Source organism: Ambystoma mexicanum, chromosome 5p (genome assembly GCF_040938575.1).
Source record: "Ambystoma mexicanum isolate Mex_15411 chromosome 5p, UKY_AmexF1_1, whole genome shotgun sequence".
Taxonomy (NCBI): Eukaryota; Metazoa; Chordata; class Amphibia; order Caudata; family Ambystomatidae; genus Ambystoma; species Ambystoma mexicanum.
In genome coordinates this window covers 1,223,869,431-1,223,891,793 of record NC_090930.1, presented here as the reverse complement: position 1 = coordinate 1,223,891,793, position 22,363 = coordinate 1,223,869,431, and positions in this window count along the sequence as shown.

Below are 22,363 nucleotides of genomic sequence, written 5' to 3'. Positions count from 1 at the left end.
TCATTGCCAGCCAGAGACAAGATGGACTGTAGCACATGTGGGTTTTCGTGGCCTACCACCCCACGACCCCCACTTGTGCTGGGTTGCTGTAGTGATAACAACCCTGTGCCTGGCATGACAACACCATCCTCTGGCTCCATTGCATCATCATCTGAAAAGTAGAGAGAAAAAAGGTCACTACACATGTTAGAAGCACACAACACACACAGACACCAAACACATCAAGCAGACATGTCACACACAAAATAGAACCTGCCATGCATGCTGGGTCAACTTGAAATTGCTTCTGTGATTAGGCATGTCGAAAGGTGTCAGTTTGCACTGAAGTGGGTCGATGCAGTTCAGCAAATATGCACGTTACTCACTATCTACATGTCCAAGAACTTCATGATGTGTGTCAGAAAATGTGAAGGCAGTGCAAGGTCAACTTCAGGCTTTTTTGCAATGTACATTCAATGGGTAGCATGTCTACAAGCAAACCACACCACCCCCCAAGTGCAAATGCACGGATGCCTAGCATGGTATCAAAAGGCTGAACATAGACCTGTGTATTGACAGACAGTGTTGACTAACAACAACTGCATCATGTGAGTCAAGTGACAACACAGCAAATGATGGTGGGACAGTAAGCAGGACACATGATGAAACCTCTGGAGTACACCCACGTGTGAAGGAGACACTACACCAGCTGGACAGAGTCATTGGCCATTGAACAGACTGAGGACAGTCCAGAGCCCTTGTGTAATAGACTGTCACACCCTAAACATGTGTGCGACGCAGGACTGAGCCACAGTGGAAATGGGAAGGCTGATGAAATGCCATGCAATGTAGGTCCCCCTGCATTCCTGCTACAATGATCATCCAGTCAAGGACACATAGGGGCATGAGTGGAATACACATGGAGCATGAAAGGGTACTCATGTCCCTGCTGGGCATCTGACCTCTGCACAGTCCAAGTGAGACACCCTTCATCAAGTACAAAGGATGTACCAAACAGCATATGTCTGGCAGATTGGCTTCTGGAAGTTAGCATGTACACAGGACGCATGAACAGGGAAGTACTCAACGGCAAAATGGAAGCATACCAGTGTTAAGGTGGAATTGGGGTGCAGAAGGGGGTGGAGGGGCAAGGGAGCATGCCTACATGGAGTACCCGCATGCAGGCAGAGGACACATGCATGTCAGTCATGCTATGACATAGTCCCTGGGCTGAGAGGAAGTTCACCCCACGCTACATGCAGAAGGGCCAGTGAGCTGGAATATGGACTTGAGGGGCATCCTGGTGACGAGCATGTGAGTAGGGTGCAATAGTGGTAATGCGGACAGTCCCTGTCCGCTCCACATGTCCACCATCCAGCAGAGCAGACATGCATCAGGGAAGCATTGAATTACTTGCACATCAGAACCATGTACATGTGACATGTAGTGGCAGTCATGCACAACACATCACACAAGTAAAACACACATGTCCACAACAAACACGCAGCAACACTCACTGGACTGGGCATCAAAGTCCGGCATCTCTCCCACTCCTTCAACCGATTCAGATGGTATGAACTCCGCAATGAGTGACTCATGCGGAGTGAGGTCTTCCTCCTCAGGTGCAGGCCCACTGCCAGTCACCACAGTCAAGTTGTAATTTGAGGCATGCTTAGCCTTAGCGCTGCGTTTGAGGTCATTTCAACGCTTTTTGCACTCTTGCGCCGTGCGCACCTCATGGCCGAATGCACTCACATGTTCTGCAACTTGCTTCCAGTGGGTATCACGGTGGGCAGCCGTAGTCTGACAATTAGGACCCACTAGCATGTCACGGCTGTGGCCCAGCATATAGTCCACGAGGTAGTCCAGTTCCTGGTTGCAGAAAGGCTTCTTCCTCGACATGCTGGAGGTCGTAGCTGTGTGTGGGGTCCCAGCCTGTGCTGCAGGTGCAACCATCCTCCTCTTGGATTGTGGCTCAGACCCTGGCTGGCAAATGCTCAAGTGGTGCACCCCTGCCTCTTCCCCCTCTGTGGCCACCCTGGACACCCTGGAGTCCCTCTACTCCCTGGTTCCCCGGCCACATCCCTGACCACGCCTGCCACAAGGAGGACGCCCAGCTGAGGCACCCCTCACCTTTGGTGGCCTCCCAACCATGGCACAGATGGAGTAGTGCCAGCACAAATGGAGGAGTACCAATGGGAGGTGTACACCACAATTGTCCTGAGCAATTGGGGTGAAGGGGGTGAGATGCAAGATGTTAACAGCCCCCCTGCACCTGCAAGGCTGTATGTGACCCCAGTGATGTAGTGACAGGACACGCAATGCTCAGGCACTGCAAAACTGCAGTAAAACCGTGCACGCAACCCTGCAGTCTACGTGCGTGGAATCAACCTCCCGCAGTACGCGGTGGCACCCAGTAACACGAAAAACACGTACGCGTGGGACACGCAGGCTACTATGATCTCGAAAATGGGTGCGATACACAGGAGCACCCGCAGTGTGAAAAATAGTGTGCGCAACACACCATCTGACTAGCGTGATAATGAAAAACATGCGTAGCCAATACCCCCGCCAAAAGAATAGACACGTCCTCGATCCGCTGTGAAGTTGTGATGGCACGCGAAACAACACGAAGCAGCAACACACGTGGGTCTCCACGAAAGGCACGTACAGCGAACTGCTGGCCCCGCTCACCTTTAACCTGTGCTGAGGGAAACACCCGCGCACGTCACGTCACTTACGCGTAGGCCCTTTCCTCGGATTACACGCATTCACACACGGACGTGCAGTTTTTTCACGCACACTGTACCACTATTTCCAAGTCACGAGGGAAACGCCCACGCGCGTAACATCACAGCTTACATGCTAAGGGCCTTTCCTCGAATTACACACCGACGTGCAATTATTTCACATGCCAAATCACTCCGTATCAAGCTGGCCACGCAACAACACCCAGAAGACCACGCTCCTGCCAATAAGGCCGAATTACTGCCCCCCAGAGCCACGAGCATGCTCCCACATGCCACCTGCTGTAGCCTGCCTGCCTGCTGCTCACATGCCCTGCTATTTGCTGCCTGCACATCAGCCATCTGCAGGGGTGCAGTTGTTGTGACCACCCCTGCTGGAACTGAAGACACCTGACTGGGATACCATTGCTCCACATCCCAGCCCCAGGACCCAGTTGCCCACCCACACCTGCCTCTGGGGTTGCCATGTTGGGCACACCACCATCTGGCACCACTGGCAACCCCCAGCGAGAGAGGCAGAGGGCCACCAGCTTCAGTGCCAGGGAAGTTGGTGTCCTGGTGGAGCAAGTCCTGGGGTAGTATGATGCCCTCTTTGGAAGTTCTCGCGCCGACTATGAAGGACGGACCAGGATCTGGATGGACATTGTGATTGCCATCAATGAGGAGGGGTGGCAGTCCGCGACATCAAACATGTCAAGAGGCAGTGGGAGGACTTCAGGTCCAGGACCCTCGACAAGGCCCGGAGCCTCTTGAAGGCCGGGGATGCCAAGGGGTGCCGGGGACACCTGTCCAACCACCAAATGAGGGTCCTGGAACGCATATGCCCAGTGCTCCACGTCCAGGACCTTAAGTGGCAGACCCGTCTGGAGTCGAGCGGTAAGTGTACATACATACTGATTGGACGCTGTGCGTGTCGTGGTGTGCCAGTAGGTTGCAGGTTGCACATGTGTTTTTGTAGGGCCATGTATGGATGTGTATAGACAGGGGCGTGAGGCTGACACATGAGAGTCCTGTCATGTGTGAGACACATGGATGGTGTATGTGTGGCTAAGCATTCAGGCCAAATGCAGATGTGGGAGCACACATGTTTGAATTACTGTGTATGTACGTTGGCATGGTTGTGGTGTCACACATAGATGTTGGTTCCAGCTGCATGTATCTGCAATGTGTACATGTGCATGTGTGTGTATTTGACAAGTGTGCAACTGTGATGCAACATGGATGCATGTGACACTGATATGTAGAAGGCTGAATGCCAAATATGACATGGATGGCGATCTCATCACTGCGACAGTTGGTGGAGATGTACACATGCATGTAAGTGTGGTGGCGTGTGTGCATGTCTTGTGCACTCCCCGTTTTTCATGTGATATCAGGCTCACCTTTGGCTGCTCATGCTGTTGTATGTGTATGAATGGTGCTGCCTGGTGCGATATTGCTGTGGAATTGCTCATGTGTGTGAGTTGAAATTACATGGGTGTTGGGGATTGTGATGCTATGTCTGAAGTTTGACACTGCCACTCATGTGCAACTGTCATGTGTGTATCAGTCCATTATACAGTGCCCTGATGCCTGTGTCCTATCTCTCCCTGTCTGCAGCATCAACTGATGAAGAGTGCGGAGAGGGTGCTGTGGAGTAAGCCAGCAGGGATCGCACCGCCAGCCGGAGACGCAAGGCCCGGCTCCCCTCCCAGGTTGTCATCTCGTCAGGGAGTGAGGAGTCCGGTGCCGTGTCCCAGGCTGCAGCTTCTGAGGGTAGGTCCAAGAGGCGGAGGTCAGAGTTGGACTCCTCAGCAGCAGAAGGAGCAGCTGAGATCCCACAGGGTCCGATGGAGGAAGATGGCACGGAGTCTTCCAGGTTGGTGGGGGGTTTGGTGGAGAAGGAGGCCGTGGAAGGGACAGACACAGGTTCTGGAGGTGGGGATTCCACTGGTGCTAGTGGTGCAGTGCAGGGGCAGGGACAGGAGGCAGAACAGGCCACCGCGGAGGTGCCTGTGTGTAATCCTGTCCCCGATCCTGTGACTGCATCATCCAGCACCAGCAGGGATGCCTACGTCCAGACCCGTTTTCAGGGAGGGGATCCGCTTACAACAACTGGCCTTCCTCTCCCTGCGGATGTGGCTATTCGGGACCGGGTTGAGCCTGTCCTAAGTGGGATGACGTTGCGTCAATGGGGCATGTGAGGTGACCTGCAGTGTTTTCGTGAGGACACTGCACGTCATTTCGAATGCCTCGTTGACCGCAATGACCTACTGGGATGGGTCACCAGGGCCGGATTCCTCCATTTGCTGGACCTTGTTCCGACCCCCTCCTCACCTGAATCCCCTTTGCGCCAGTCGTCCTCCATGCCATCTTTCACCCATGTATAACCTGGGTACCCTGTGGAGCTGCCTCTGACCCTGCGGCCAGGTTGGTGGAGGACACATCCCTGCCACAGTAGGGAGTCGGACGTCCAGCAGGGGTGGCCACCTCAACAACTGCAACCCAGCCAGAGGAGGACGCGCAGGCAGCAAGAGCCAGGGCACAGGCACAGCAGCAGTAGCAACAAGGTGGGAGCCATGATGGCTCGGGGCCTTCAACATCGGAGGGGCAGGCATCGGCCAGAGAGCAGGAGGACCCAGGATTGGAAGTGTCTTCCGTGTGGCAGCGGTTGGGCCAGGCCATAGATGCGGAGCGGGCCGAAGAGGCACGTCTCACAATGGTTAGGGCGGAGATCTCCATGCGGAGGGCTCTGAGGTGGGCCGAGTGCCTCGAGGCAATTTGCAGCGAGTTGGAGGTCCACATGTCATCGTCCCTGTGAATCCTCTGCGCCATGGAAGAGGACCGCCTCCGGGACATCGAACAGGAGTTCGATATGCCCTGCCCGGGAAATCGGGAAGTGAGCCCTCGGACTAGACCGCTGCCATTGTAAATAGTTTTTAGAGTTAGGTTTCCTTTTCCTTTTCCTTTGATTTGTGGTGAATGGACTATGCCACACACATTTGTATATAGTTTTTTTATTAGGTAGTTTCTTAGGTAGGTTTCATTTCTTTCGTTGGGCTCATGGACCCTTGACAATGGATTGTACATAGTTGGACAATGGATTATTTTGAACTTTTTCTTTTGATTTCACCATGGACCAATGGATTTTTCTTTTTATGTTTCCTTTGGATTTGCGTTGGTGGAGGGAGAGTTTGGACTTTTTTTCTTTCGGATTTCTTTGGATTGGTTATACTTTTCATTTACTCATCTTTTGCGCATACTTTTCATTTCATGTTTGCTATTTTGTTATGCTTTCATTTCATTGCTTTATTTTTGTACATAATACATTTTGATATTTTACTTCCATGTGTGGGATTCGCTCATTGGGTTCATGCATGTGAAAATGTGGGTTTACACAATCAATGCCAACCAGTGTGTTTGTGTGACGGACATGTGTTGATGTACATAGTTGACTTTTGGTTTTTGTCTTGAGATAGGCATGTCAATGTGGGGTGGATTGGGAAATCATTGCGTCTCAAGAATTGGGTGGCGTGCTGTGGTATTTTGGTGTAGAAGTGGGCCATGATTGTGCATCTTTATGTCATGTAGGGGCGGGACATAAGTGGGGGCCTGCTGGCAGGTGCCCCTCACTGCTGGGGGGCGGGGGTGCAGGGGGACATGAGTGGGACATGAGTGGGGGCCTGCTGGCAGGTGCCCCTCACTGCTGGAGGGTGGGGGTGCTGGGGGACATGAGTGGGACATGAGTGGGGGCCTGCTGGCAGGTGCCCCTCACTGCTGGGGGGTGGGTGTGCAGGGGGACATGAGTGGGGGCCTGCTGGCAGGGGCCCCTCACTGCTGGTGGGTGGGGGTGCAGGGGAACATGAGTTGGGGCCTGCTGGCAGGTGCCCCTCACTGCTGGGGGGTGGGGTGCTGGGGGACATGAGTGGGGGCCTGCTGGCAGGTGCCCCTCACTGCTGGGGGGTAAGGGTGCAGGGGGACATGAGTGGGACATGAGTACTGCTGGGGGTGGGAGTACAGGGGGACTTGAGTGGGGGCCTGCTGGCAGGTGACCCTCACTGCTGGGGGGTGGGGGTGCAGGGGGACATGAGTGGGACATGAGTGGGGGCCTGCTGGTAGGTGCCCCTCAGTGCTGGGGGTTGGGGGTGCAGGGGGACATGAGTGGGGGCCTGCTGGCAGGTGCCACTCACTGCTGGGGGGTGGAGGTGCAGGGGGACATGAGTGGGACATGAGTGGGGGCCTGCTGGCAGGTGCCCCTCACTGCTGGGGGGTGGGGGTGCTGGGGGACATCAGTGGAGGCCTGCTGGCAGGTGCACCTCACAGCTGGGGGGTGGGGGTGCAGGGGGACATGAGTGGGGGCCTGCTGGCAGGTGCCCCTCTCTGCTGGGGGGGTGGGGGTGCAGGGGGACATGAGTGGGGGCCTGCTGGCAGGTGCCCCTCACTGCTGGGGGGTGGGGGTGCTGGGGGGCATCAGTGGAGGCCTGCTGGCAGTTGCCCCTCACTGCTGGGTGTGGGGGTGCAGGGGGACATGAGTGGAGGCCTGCTGGCAGGTGCCCCTCACTGCTGGGGGGTGGGGGTGCAGGGGGACATGAGTGGGACATGAGTGGGGGCCTGCTGGCAGGTGCCCCTCACTGCTGGGGGTGGGGTTGCTGGGGGACATGAGTTGGTGATCATATTGCAAAGTGATATGTGGTTTGGCTGGGGGGCATGCCCATGGTGGATTGACTGCCTGCGGGATAAGACCAGGGGTGCAGGGTAGTCCCCTGTGGTGTTAGCTGCCTGTAGGGTCCGTGGAGGAGGTAGAGGGGACACCTGGGAGGACCCACACTGCCAATTCACATGTGGGACTCCCCGCGCACCCCACTGGATACACGTACTCCGCTCTGACTGCGAAATCGTGTGTGAAACTTCACGTGCACCCCCGAAACACACGTACCCCGCTCTGACAGCGAAATCACGTGTGAAACTTCATGCGCACCCCCGAAATACATGTATCCCGCTCTGACAGCAAAATCGCGTGTGAAACTTCACAAGCACCCCCGAAATACACGTACCCCGCTCTGACAGCAAAATCGCGCGTGAAACTTCACGCGCACCTCAGAAATACACGTGCCCCGCTCGCACAGGGACCATCGTGTGTGAAACTTCCCACAAACCCCAGTAATACATGTAACCCGCTCGCACAGGGCCCAAGCGTGTGAAACTTCCCACGAACCCCAGTAATACACGTACCCCGCTCGCACAGGGCCCGAGCGTGTGAAACTTCCTGCGAACCCAGTAATACACGTATCCTGCTTGCACAGGGCCAATCACGTGTGAAACTTCCCTCGAACCCCAGTAATACATGTACCCCACTCGCACAGGGCCAATCGCGTGTGAAACTTCCCACGCACCCCAGTAATACACGTACCCCACTCGCACAGGGCCAATCGCATGTGAAACTTCCTGCGCACCCCCAAAATACACGTACCCCGCACGCACAGGGCCAATCGCGTGTGAAACTTCCTGCGCACCTCTGAAATACACGTACCCCGCTTGCACAGCTCCAATCGCGTGTGAAATTCCCTGCGAACCCCAGTGATACATGTACCCCGCTCGCACAGGGCCAATTGGAGGGCTCTGAGGCGGGCCGAGTGCCTCGAGGCAATTCGCAGGGAGTTGGAGGTCCACATGTCATCGTCCCTGCGAACCCTCGGGGCCATGGAAGAGGACCGCCTCCGGGACATCGAGCAGGAGTTCGATGATGCCCTGGCCTGGGAAATCGGGAGTGAGACGTCGGACTAGCCCGCTGCCATTGTAAATAGTTTTTAGAGTTAGGTTTCCTTTTCCTTTTCCATTGATTTGTGGTGAATGGACTATGCCACACACATTTGTATATAGTTTTTTTATTAGGTAGTTTCTTAGGTAGGTTTCATTTCTTTCGTTGGGCTCATGGACCCTTGACAATGGATTGTACATAGTTGGACAATGGATTTATTTGAACTTTTTCTTTTGATTTCACCATGGATCAATGGATTTTTCTTTTTACGTTTCCTTTGGATTTGCGTTGGTGGAGGTAGAGTTTGGACTATTTTTCTTTCTAATTTCTTTGGATTGGTTATACTTTTAATTTACTCATCTTTTGCACATGCTTTTCATTTCATGTTTGCTATTTTGTTATGCTTTCATTTCATTGCTTTATTTTTGTACATAATACATTTTGATATTTTACTTTCATGTGTGGGATTTGCTCATTGGGTTCATGCATATGAAAATGTGGGTTTACACAATCAATGCAAAACAGTGTGTGTGTGACGGACATGTGTTTATGTACATAGTTGACTTTTGGTTTGTGTCTTGAGATAGGCATGTCAGTGTGGGGTGTCTTGGGAAATCATTGTGTCTCAAGAATGGGGTGGCGTGCTGTGGTATTTTGTTGTAGAAGTGGGCCATGATTGTGCATCTTTATGTCATGTAGGGGCGGGACATGATTGGGAGCCTGCTGGCAGGTGCCCCTCACTGCTGGGGGGTGGGGGTGCAGGGGACATGAGTGGGACATGAGTGGGGGCCTGCTGGCAGGTGCCCCTCACTGCTAGGGGGTGGGGGTGCTGGGGGACATGAATGGGGGCCTGCTGGCAGGTACCCCTCACTGCTGTGGGGTGGGGGTGTTGGGGGACATGAGTGGGACATGAGTGGGGGCCTTCTGGCATTTGCCCCTCACTGCTGGGGGTTGGGGGTGCAGGGGGACATGAGTGGGGGCCTGCTGGCAGGTGCCCCTCACTGCTGGGGGGTGGAGGTGCAGGGGGACATGAGTGGGACATGAGTGGGGGCCTGCTAGCAGGTGCCCCTCACTGTAGGGGGGTGGGGGTGCTGGGGGACATGAGTGGGGGCCTGCTGGCAGGTGCCCCTCACAGCTGGGGAGTGGGGATGCAGGGGGACATGAGTGGGGGCCTGCTGGCAGGTGCCCCTCACTGCTGGGGGGTGGGGGTGCAGGGGGACATGAGTGGGACATGAGTGGGGGCCTGCTGGCACGTGCCCCTCACTGCTGGGGGGTGGAGGTGCAGGGGGACATGAGTGGAGGCCTGCTGGCAGGTGCCCCTCACTGCTGGGGGGCTGGCGGTGCAGGGGGACATGAGTGGGACATGAGTGGGGGCCTGCTGGCAGGAGCCCCTCACTGCTGGGGGGTGGGGGTGCTGGGGGACATGAGTTGGTGATCATATTGCAAGGTGACATGTGGCTTGGCTGGGGGGCATGCCCATGGTGGATTGACTGCCTGCGGGACAAGACCAGTGGTGCAGGGTAGTCCCCTGTGGTGTGGGCTGCCTGCAGGGGCCGTGAAGGGGTATAGAGGGGACACCTGGGAGGATCCACACTGCCAATTCACATGTGGGACTCCCCGCGCACCCCACTGGATACACGTACCCCGCTCTGACAGCGAAATCATGTGTGAAACTTCACGCGCACCCCCGAAACACATGTACCCCGCTCTGACAGTGAAATTGCGTGTGAAACTTCATGCGCACCCCCGAAATACATGTATCCCGCTCTGACAGCAAAATCGCGTGTGAAACTTCACGCGCACCCCCGAAATACACGTACCCCGCTCTGACAGCAAAATTGCGTGTGAAACTTCACGCGCACCTCAGAAATACACGTGCCCTGCTCGCACAGGGCCCATCGTGTGTGAAACTTCCCACGAACCCCAGTAATACAAGTACCCCGCTCGCACATGGCCCGAGCGTGTGAAACTTCCTGCGAACCCCAGTAATACACGTATCCCGCTTGCACAGGGCCAATCACGTGTGAAACTTCCCTCGAACCCCAGTAATACACGTACCCCACTCGCACAGGGCCAATCGCGTGTGAAACTTCCCGCGCACCCCAGTAATACACGTACCCCACTCGCACAGGGCCAATCGCATGTGAAACTTCCTGCGCACCCCCAAAATACACATACCCCGCTCGCACAGGGCCAATCGGGTGTGAAACTTCCCGCGCACCTCCGAAATACACGTACCCCGCTCGCACAGGTCCAATCGCATGTGAAATTACCTGCGAACCCCAGTGATACATGTACCCCGCTCGCATAGGACCAATCGGAGGGCTCTGAGGCAGGCCGAGTGCCTCGAGGCAATTCGCAGGGAGTTGGAGGTCCACATGTCATCGTCCCTGCGAACCCTCGGGGCCATGGAAGAGGACCGCCTCCGGGACATCGAGCAGGAGTTCGATGATGCCCTGGCCTGGGAAATCGGGAAGTGAGACGTCGGACTAGCCCGCTGCCATTGTGAATAGTTTTTAGAGTTAGGTTTCCATTTCCTTTTCCTTTGATTTGTGGTGAATGGACTATGCCACACACATTTGTATATAGTTTTTTTATTAGGTAGTTTCTTAGGTAGGTTTCATTTCTTTCGTTGGGCTCATGGACCCTTGACAATGGATTGTACATGGTTGGACAATGGATTTATTTGAACTTTTTCTTTTGATTTCACCATGGATCAAAGGATTTTTCTTTTTACGTTTCCTTTGGATTTGCGTTGGTGGAGGGAGAGTTTGGACTCTTTTTCTTTCGGATTTCTTTGGATTGGTTATACTTTTCATTTACTCATCTTTTGCACATGCTTTTCATTTCATGTTTGCTATTTTGTTATGCTTTCATTTCATTGCTTTATTTTTGTACATAATACATTTTGTTATTTTACTTTCATGTGTGGGATTTGCTCATTGGGTTCATGCATGTGAAAATGTGGGTTTACACAATCAATGCCAAACAGTGTGTGTGTGTGACGGGCATGTGTTGATGTACATAGTTGACTTTTGGTTTGTGTCTTGAGATAGGCATGTCAGTGTGGGGTGTCTTGGGAAATCATTCCGTCTCAAGAATGGGGTGGCGTGCTGTGGTATTGTGGTGTATAAGTGGGCCATGAATGTGCATCTTTATGTCATGTAGGGGCGGGACATGAGTGGGGGCCTTCTGGCAGGTGCCCCTCACTGCTGGGGGATGGGGGTGCAGGGGGACATGAGTGGGACATGAGTGGGGGCCTGCTGGCAGGTGCCCCTCACTGCTCGGGGTTGGAGATGCAGGGGGACATGAGTGGGGGCCTGCTGGCAGGTGCCCCCCACTGCTGGGGGGTGGGGGTGCAGGGGGAAATGAGTGGAACATGAGTGGGGGCCTGCTGGTAGGTGCCCCTCACTGCTAGGGGGTGGGGGTGCTGGGGGACATGAATGGGGGCCTGCTGGCAGTTGCCCCTCACTGCTGGGGGGTGGGGGCACTGGGGGACATGAGTGGGACATGAGTGGGGGCCTGCTGGCAGGTGCCCCTCACTGCTGGGGGTTGGGGATGCAGGGGGACATGAGTGGGGGCCTGCTGGTAGGTGCCCCTCACTGCTGGGGGGTGGGAGTGCAGGGGGACATTAGTGGGACATGAGTGGGGGCCTGCTGGCAGGTGCCCCTCACTGCTGGGTGGTGGGGGTGCTGGTGGACATGAGTGGGGGCCAGGTGGCAGGTGCCCCTCACTGCTGGGGAGTGGGGGAGCAGGAGGACATGAGTGGGGGCCTGCTGGCAGGTGCCCCTCACTGCTGGGGGGTGGGGGTGCAGGGGGACATGAGTGGGGGCCTGCTGGCAGGTGCCCCTCACTGCTGGGGGGTGGGGGTGCTGGGGGACATGAGTTGTGATCATATTGCAAGGTGACATGTGGCTTGGCTGGAGGCCATGCCCATGGTGGATGGGCTGCCTGCGGGACAAGACCAGGGGTGCAGGGTAGTCTCCTGTGGTGTGGGCTGCCTGCAGGGGCCGTGGAGGAGGTAGAGGGGACACCTGGGAGGACCCAAACTGCCAATTCACATGTGGGAATCCCCGCGACCCCACTGGATACACGTACCCCGCTCTGACAGCAAAATCGTGTGTGAAACTTCACGCGCACCCCCGAAACAAGCGTACCCCTCTCTGACAGCGAAATTGCATGTGAAACTTCACGCGCACCCCAGAAATACACTTGCCCCGCTCGCACAGGGCCCATCGTGTGTATAACTTCCCGCAAACCCTAGTAATATATGTACACCGCTCGCACAGGGCCAATCGCGTGTGAACCTTCCCGCGAACCCCAGTAATACACGTATCTCGCTTGCACATGGCCAATTCCATGTGAAACTTCCCGCGCACCCCCAAAATACACGTACCCTGCACGCACAGGGCCAATCGCGTGTGAAACTTTCCGTGCACCTCCGAAATACACATACCCCACTCGCACAGGTCCAATCGCGTGTGAAACTCCCTGCAAACCCTAGTGATACATGTACCCCGCTCGCACAGGGCCAATCGGAGGGCTGTGAGGCGGGCCGAGTGCCTCGAGGCAATTCGCAGGGAGTTGGAGGTCCACATATCATCGTCCCTGTGAACCCTCGGGGCCATGGAAGAGGACCGCCTCCGGGACATCGAGCAGGAGTTCGATGATGCCCTGGCCCGGGAAATCGGGAAGTGAGACATCAGACTAGCCCGCTGCCATTGTAAATAGTTTTTAGAGTTAGGTTTCCTTTTCCTTTTCCTTTGATTTGTGGTGAATGGACTATGCCACACACATTTGTATATAGTTTTTTTATTAGGTAGTTTCTTAGGTAGGTTTCATTTCTTTCGTTGGACTCATGGACCCTTGACAATGGATTGTACATAATTGGACAATGGATTTATTTGAACTTTTTATTTGATTTTGAACATGGATTAATGGATTTTTCTTTTGGACAATGGATTGTACATGGGTGGACAATGGATTATTTTGAACTTTTTCTTTTGATTTCACCATGGATCAATGGATTTTTCTTTTTACGTTTCCTTTGGATTTGCGTTGGCGGAGGGAGAGTTTGGACTATTTTTCTTTCGGATTTCTTTGGATTGGTTATACTTTTCATTTACTCATCTTTTGCACATGCTTTTCATTTCATGTTTGCTATTTTGTTATGCTTTCATTTCATTGCTTTATTTTTGTACGTAATACATTTTGATATTTTACTTCCATGTGTGGGATTCGCTCATTGGATTCATGCATGTGAAAATGTGGGTTTACACAATCAATCCCAAACAGTGTGTGTGTGTGACGGACATGTGTTGATGTACATAGTTGACTTTTGGTTTGTGTCTTGAGATAGGCATGTCAGTGTGGGGTGGATTGGAAATCATTGCGTCTCAAGAATGGGGTGGTGTGCTGTGGTATTTTGGTGTAGAAGTGGGCCATTTTTGTGCATCTTTATGTCATGTAGGGGCGGGACATGAGTGGGGGCCTGCTGGCAGGTGCCCTGCACTGCTGGGGGTTGGGGTGCAGGGGGACATGAGTGGGACATGAGTGGGGGCCTGCTGGCAGGTACCCCTCACTGTTACGGGTTGGGGGTGCTGAAGGACATGAGTGGGGCCCTGCTGGCAGGTGCCCCTCATTGCTGGGGGGTGGGGGTATAGGGGGACATGAGTGGGGGCCTGCTGGCAGGTTCCCCTCACTGCTGAGGGGTGGGGGTGCAGGGGGACATGAGTGGGACATGAGTGGGGGCCTGCTGGCAGGTGCCCCTCACTGCTGGGGGGTGGGGGTGCAGGGGGACATGAGTGGGGGCCTGCTGGCAGGTACCTCTCACTGCTGGGGGGTGGGGGTGCAGGGGGACATGAGTGGGGGCCTGCTGGCAGGTGCCCCTCACTGCTGGGGGGTGGGGGTGCAGGGGGACATGAATGGGGGCCTGCTGGCAGGTGCCCCTCACTGCTGGGGGGTGGGGGTGCAGGGGGACATGAGTGGTTATCGCGTGTGAAACTTCCCGCGCACCCCAGTAATACACGTACCCCGCTCGCACAGAGCCAATCACATGTGAAACTTCCCGCGCACCCCTGAAATACACGTACCCCAATCACACAGGGCTAATCGCGTGTGAAACTCCCCGCGAACCCCAGTGATACACATACCCCGCTTGCACCGGGCCAATCGTGTGTGAAACTCCCCGCGCCGAGGTGTTCATGTATTCGGAGGGGTGCGCAGGGAGTTTAACAGGCGTTTTCGTGGTTGGGGGCCTGTGCGCCATGTACGGGATTTGTGCACTGTGTATGGCGCACGGGAAGGGGTTGGGGGCGTAACTGGCGCTGCTGCAGGGTCGCTGCGCCACTCTGCTCCACGGCTGGTTTTGGATGTTAAAATCCATGAACACGCTGTGTGCGGAAATGGATTTTAGCGCACGTGGCTGGCGCAGACTGTCGCACGCGCACACTGAGCGCCTGCCACGTGCACCACTTGTGCGCTGGATTCTATGAATTACCCCCTTAGTGTTTTCTTGCACAATGTGCACTGTGCATCCTCAGCCTCCCTTTTAAAGCATGGCCTATAATCTGTGCACATGAATCTACTTTAAAGAAACACATCACTACTGCTGCTGTTCTACCTGGAGAGGAAAATAAAAAAATAAAAAAACAACTCTATAAAGACAATGCAACAAAAAATAAAGCCTCCTCTCTGAACCTCTCTAGCCTTTCTAACTACTCTTCTGAATTTTACAGTGTTGCAGGTGTTTGTGTTTAAAGACTCTGGCTGTTCCTGGCAGTACCTTTAATGTGTGGAGGTTAATTCTGCACAACTACCACTCACAACTACAGTGTAGATATGAGACCATATATAAGCCAAAAAATGCTGCAGCCTATTTTGTGCCAGACCAACCAGAAGACATTAGGTGCTAGCATGGCAACTCTAAAAAGACAATACCATAAACAAATGAAGCCACCTCTCTAGCATTTCCGATGACTCTTCACATGCAGTACTCCAGTGCTACAGCTGTTTCAACATTCTGGCTGTTGTTGGCGGTACCTTTAATGCGTGGAGCTTGATTCTGCATAAAAAACTCTCATGGCTACAATGAACAGGTGAGACCACACACAAGCCCACAATGTTTGCAGCCCAGTATGAGGCAGACCATTCAGAATGCATTAGGTGCTAGTGTGACAGATAGTTCACAACATCTATTCCTTATTCGGAACTAGATAAAGTTACCCATTGGTGGTATAGATCAGAGATAACTCTCATAACTTAGACACTGGCAGACAGTTAAACTGGAACATATGGAGTTGACACTGCTGCCAAGTTGAGGGTTCATTAACTGTTGGTCTTGGTGCACTGGTGGAATCATCTACTGGACGTGGTGCCAATTTCTCTACTAATAGAGTGTTGCAGTGCTGCAGGTGTTTGAACCAGACCATTCAGAAGATATTAAGTGCTACTATGGCACATAGTTCACAGCATCTATCCCTCATACAGAATTAGTTTTAAGTTCTCCCAAGGAATAGACAAAATCAAAAATGTTACCTTAAATGATTTACTTATTTTATTTATTTCGACATTTGTAAAGCACACCTAACACTCCTCCTGTATTGAAAAGCAACCATTGAAAGGGTGAATGAACTGTGTATCCCATTCCATGGCAGAAATCTTTTTCAGTTGCAAATGGGCTGGTGTGTCTTCCAACCAAATAAAGACACTATTACAACTTCAGTCAAATGGGGCACAGTTCTAATAGCAATAAGCCCAGAACCAGGGGGACATTACTGAATCAGGTAATGCCCCGGGCTCTTTATAAAAGCCCTCATGTTTGTCGGACCTGTAGCTATGGGCATGTCAAATATTTGTCTTAACTCCATGCAAGAACCAGTGTGCCCAGTAAACTGACATTGACAGCTGCCAGCATTTCTGCATCAAGTAGCATTAGAGAAACAAGAACATAAAAAATCAGTGTGTTTCCTATTTTAAAATATTGCACTTGGAAACTTCCAATAAACTATCCCAAACTTTTACAACCTCTAATTTGTATACTGAAATTGCATTGCTGCACCCATACTGCGCCTGCATTTATTGGGGCAATTTGCGCTGAAAAATCCATTCCATTGTTTTTTTACATAATAAGAGTTTGCACAACTAATATATTTTCTCTTATAGATAACCACACAGTAACACACTACAGCAAAACATCTTTTTAAAGCACACACATTTTCAGATCACCCCGCTGCAGCAAAATATTTTTTTTTCAGATGACCACAAAAAGGATGTTAATACACACCATAAATGATTATAAAAGCATTGTTAAAAAAAAAAAAAACATTTGTACTACTCTGTGATCATTCTTTCTTTTCATTGCAGCAAGTATACTTAATGATTCTATATCATGCACCTCACAGAAATTCATTTTCTTTCCTAATAAACAACTTCCAAAACATTCTCCCACCCTTTTTCTTCATATGCAGCAGGACAACTCCATTGTTAACAAATACAGTAAGATATACAAAAAGATCACAAAACCCCATTATCAACCTATTATCAAACAAATCTTTCAAAAAGCCAATGACACTCAACTGATTAATGTCAAACATATTTTGTCACATGTACCATGAACTGCACAGTGTGATCTCTGAAGTCAAAATGAGAAAAGTAGACATGTTTGGTTTCATACTTTCGAGAATCAAAAGCAGAAAAAGTGGACTATATTTTAATAAAGCTAATACAATGGCTGACATAGATTCACTGCAACCTATCACAAAGAAGTACACATTTACAACATTAATACCAGCCAATTAGAAACACCAAAACACACACAAATTCCTGCCCAGCATCTTTCGTAGCCGTGGTTATTCAAAGCAGCTACAAACTAAACTAAGCCAACCTTCAAAACTTCAAATAAGCTAAGGGAACACCTATGCACACAAAATAACACACACAGATAAAATTCTGTATCATCCTGTATCATCCACATGACTGGTCTATCAGAAAAAATAACGAACATGTGAAAACGCATTTGTGTGCCCATGCATGTTCTTGTTATAGCCTTGGTTATAGAGAATCCTTGCCTTTTTGGCTGTTATTACCCATGGCTAAGATACATCCACAAACACTCCACATCCCATTTGATGGTATATATCTGTGGCTGCACAGAGTACCACTTTTATTCTTTGGTAGCAACACCGCGCAATGAAGCTAAAAAAAAGAATAATTCAGAATCAAATATAAATGACAAAAAGACAATAGTGATACAATGGTAGTTAATATGAGTTATGTAAGATACATGATAATAAAGAGAGTGTGGCAAGTGTGCTAAAATACTAGTCTGTATACTCCAAAACAGCCCTTTTAAAGACTACTTACCACATATGGATATACAATTAAAATGACTAGAATACAGCGCTTGGGGCAACTAAAACTAGAGTAGGGTGTTTCCTTTTTGTATAATGTCTTTAAACTATGTCTGAAAACACACATCCAAAATACTGTCTCACTGACCGTGGTTTTTGGTCATGGCCAGTGATTTTTCAATGCCAACATCGCTATACCTATAAAAATGACTTTCAAAAATGAATAAAACACTGACACCCCAAAATATATAGCCGCCGGCACGGATCTATCTTACCCGCGGGTACCTGTAGTCCTTCATAGCCTCAGATATAGACACAAATAGAGGCAAACCTGCTGAAAAGAAATGCTTTCCTGCTACCCCAAGCCCTCACCAAGTGCCCCCCTCATCTGAGCCAGCTTCCCCCACTCCCCAGATGGCCTCCTCACCTCCTCTGTCCTCTCCATGCCCCCACCAACACACACTGTTTCTGTGATGCAGTTTGCTTTGAGATGTTGGTTATTCAGCAATTCTAGCCTGATGGCATTTGCATGTTTTTAACTTGCAAATAGCTATTTCCCCACGTTTCATTTACCCAAATACTCAGCTTTAGCCGTAGAAATCTCTCGCATTGCCAGAAAAACAAGATGGCAGTTGTCTAATTTCTAAATTCTCCCGGTTTTGGGTAAATCCCCAAGATATAGCTATTTATTTATGAGAGGGGGCACTACATTCTGTAAAATATTTAAAATAACTACTGCATTGAATAACCTCAAACCAAGAATGGATTGCAAGCCAACGCTTCATGCCCAAGTTGTTTCAGACCTGGTCCAAATCCGTCCAGTCGGTTGGGCTGTGTGCTTTGCTAAAAATCAACCTTTTATGTCTATGGGAAAATACAGGGGAAGTTGGCTGCACTTTTGGAACAAAATAATGTGGGATGCTTAATAACTTTTGAATATTTAACAAATCTTTACAAAACTTTGCAATCTGGCGGGGAAGGGGTGCAGGAGTTTAACCACTTTTGAAATTGCACCCAAAATTGTTACTCTAATCACAAATTATCAACAATCGAATTTTGAAGGGTTTCTATGGTAGTCCGACTCACCCTAACTATTGGCGGCTATCTATATAAATTCTCTTGAAACTGATCCCAAGTCAGTCGGGTGAGCAGCACTCTCCGTGGTTGGCAATCAAGACATCAGGATCCGTTTTCCTTACAAAAACACACTTTCTTTAATGGACGTTCTTTCCGAACGTATAAATCAGAGCATAAGCAATGTAAATAAAATCATTAGATCAATACGATGCTCCCATTCCATGGCAACAAGTTCCTGGCAATGACGCGTTTTGCGGCTCCTTGCCACTTGATCACAACCACTTAGCCCTCGCACCCGTGCATGTTTAAAATAGGAAATCCGAGGTTCAAGGACCGAGGTAAGTATAGAAAAAGGACTAATAGTATATCCACTTTCTTGTAGTTTTTCTGGCAGCCATGTTGATCTGGTACACTTGTAGACCTATTTACCTAGGATGTATAGCATATTCATACTGGCAATCATATCTTGATGGCACTGGCTGTTAGAATTATATACATTCAAACCACATGGTGCATAGTGCATCCCCTATCATGATAACATTTGCAAAATATCAACTGTTTACAATGCATAGTACTTATAGCAGCAGTAGTGCCTAAGTCTGATCAGTGCCAAAATATTAAAATATAAAATTATAAAAAATGCTAAACAATATGTTGCAACTGTTGGAGCGTAGTGCTTGTGGCAGCCAATATATACTCAAACGGAAACATTCTGCATAATGTTATAGCATTAACAATTGAACCTTTGACGTGCATCGTGCTCATAGCAGCAGTAATTCCTATGTCTAATCAATTATGATGTGCAAAATTGCTGATAATTCTCATTGGCAGTTATTTAAAGTGCATAGCGCTCATAGCAGCAAATAATGTAGTCCAACTGAGACGCTGCACATATTATGCATAGTAGCGATTATTCCTATGTTTAGCTGATTCTGCCTTACAAAATTGATAATAATATATGATTTCCATTTAGTCAATATGGCTGTCTAAGATGCTTAGTGCATATACCAGCAATAACACTTCATTGAGACTGCCCAGTTATAGAAAATATATATAAGGCTACAAATTTGGCAGCTATTCAAAGTGCATAGTGCTCATCGCAGCAAGTCATGATTCAACAGAAATTCTCCACATATTGTGCATGACAGCAATTGTTCCTATGTTTAGCCAATTTTTCTTTACAAAATCGATAGCAGTCTGATTTCCATTTAGCCTATACGGCTGTCTAAAGTGCTTAGTGCATCTACCAGCAAACCCCTTCTTTCAGACTACACAGTTGTAAATGTTATATATATGGCTTCATATGGCATACATGTAAACAGTTGATGATAGTAGTATTTTCTCTGTCATCTGCCATTCCTATAAAGTGCAATGTGCTAATTGTTGACATGCCATCTTCATTTGGCCGTTCTATCTTGCCATTTACCATTTCCTAAGCAAATTTCTGTCCCAATGATAGAAACTTGTGCCCCATTCCCAGATTTCCAAATCATTAAATGGTGAGAGCAAGATCAGAAAAGAGAAGAACTCTAATAAAATTAGGGGGGAAAATAAAAGAAAAAAAGCAAGAGATTAAAATCCATGTAAATCTCCATAGATATCCCACATTGGTCATAGATAAAATCCATGAACAACTGTTGGACACAATCAAAGCCAGATATTTTATACTCTTATTCTGATTTTTCAACTGGGCTACTGTTAAATTGTAAACTCAATATACTTTTTGCAATGTGGGAGTCACTTGGTTTAAGTTCCTAAAAAAGCGTAGAGTTCCTCATCCACATTGTGGCATCTTGGTTGTTTGCTCTCGAAGTCCAAGATACAACATGTCTCTTTTTGTCTGAGCATAAACTCACGATTACCACCTCGAGGCCCAATGTCCACTACACAAAAACCAAAGAAATTGAAACTTTCCAAATTTCCTTGGTGACAATTACTAAAATGTTTGGCCATAGGATAGTTGGGGTCATTGTGTAAGATGGTTCTGACATGTTGCTGTAGTCTTATCTTTAATTTTCACTTTGTGCTTCCAATATACCACTTCTGACACCCACAAGTGAGGGCATACACAAAGAATTCTGTGTCACATGTGATTCTTTTCAGGATCTCCACATTTGATTCTGTTACTGGATGCCTAAACGACGAACAGTTTCTGGCATATTTGCATACATTGCACTCTGTGTACTTGCTAAAACCCTTCCTCTGATTTGTCAGCCAGTTGCTCGTATTCTTTTCAATTGTCTTCTTCATGAAGCTTTGCACTAATGTGTCTTTTAAAGAAGAATTTCTTCTGAAGGTTATATCTGGTCTTTTGTTCAGATTACATATGAGATCTCTATCTGCCAGCAGGATTTTCCAATGTTTTTGCAGTATGTGCCTGATAATAACTGCCTGATTATCAAACATTAGAATTAGTTGCGTGGTATCCTTCTTCTTTGTATTAGGATTCAGTTCTTTTTGCGATCCTATTTATAGGCTTTGTCTATTTTGTAGCCTAGTCTTCAAATAGACTCTTTCGATGACCTTTTTTGGATATGCTTGATCTTTAAACCCTTGTGCTGTGATCTTACTTTCTGCATCGTATGCATCCAATGTAGTGCTGTTACGTCGTATCCTGATAAATTTGCCATATGGGACACTCCATATTACGTTTTTTTGGATGTCCACTCGTCGCATGCAGTGGAGTTTTAGATCCTGTGATTTTTAAATTGTGTTGTTTGCATTCATCAGACCTACAAAGTTGTGCCAACCCTTCTCCGTGCCTTTCCAAATAATGAATAGGTTGTCAATGTATCTAAGCCACAAAACCACATTGTCCATGTTGCTTTGATTCTCTTCAGACCATATTTTGCATTCTTCCCAGGCGCCCTTCGTTAAGTTTGCATATGGTGGCGCAAATGTAGTGCCCATAGCGGTGCCCTGGACTTGTCGGAAGAACTCTGCATTAAACGGAAACACATTTTTGGTCAGACAGAGATCTATCACCTGTAGTACCATTTGTGTATGTTCCAGATAGTTTAGTGACCTGGAATTAAGGAAGTGTTGACATGATGATTTCCCAAACTCATGCTCTATCGACATGTATAGCGATACAACATCCATGGTGGCCATTACGTACTTGGAATCCCAAGGAATTTCATTGATCCGTCTCAGGAAATCAGTAGTGTCTCTGATGTACGATGGAAGAGAACTTACGAAAGCGAATAGGACCTTGTCTATATATTTAGACGTGTTTTCGAAGACAGGGCCTATCAGGGACACAATTGGTCTTGCAGGGTTTTTTCCATGTTCTTATGGACCTTCGGGAGGAAGTAAGTTGTCTTCCGTAAGAATGCCCTTCATTTCCCATTCTTCCAAAAATGATTTTAGCTTGGTCTCAAAAGTAATTTTTGCATCTGCATTCATTCTTTCATAGCATTTTTTGTTGTTAAATTGCTTTTATGCCTCTGCTATGTAATCACTGTGATTCATCA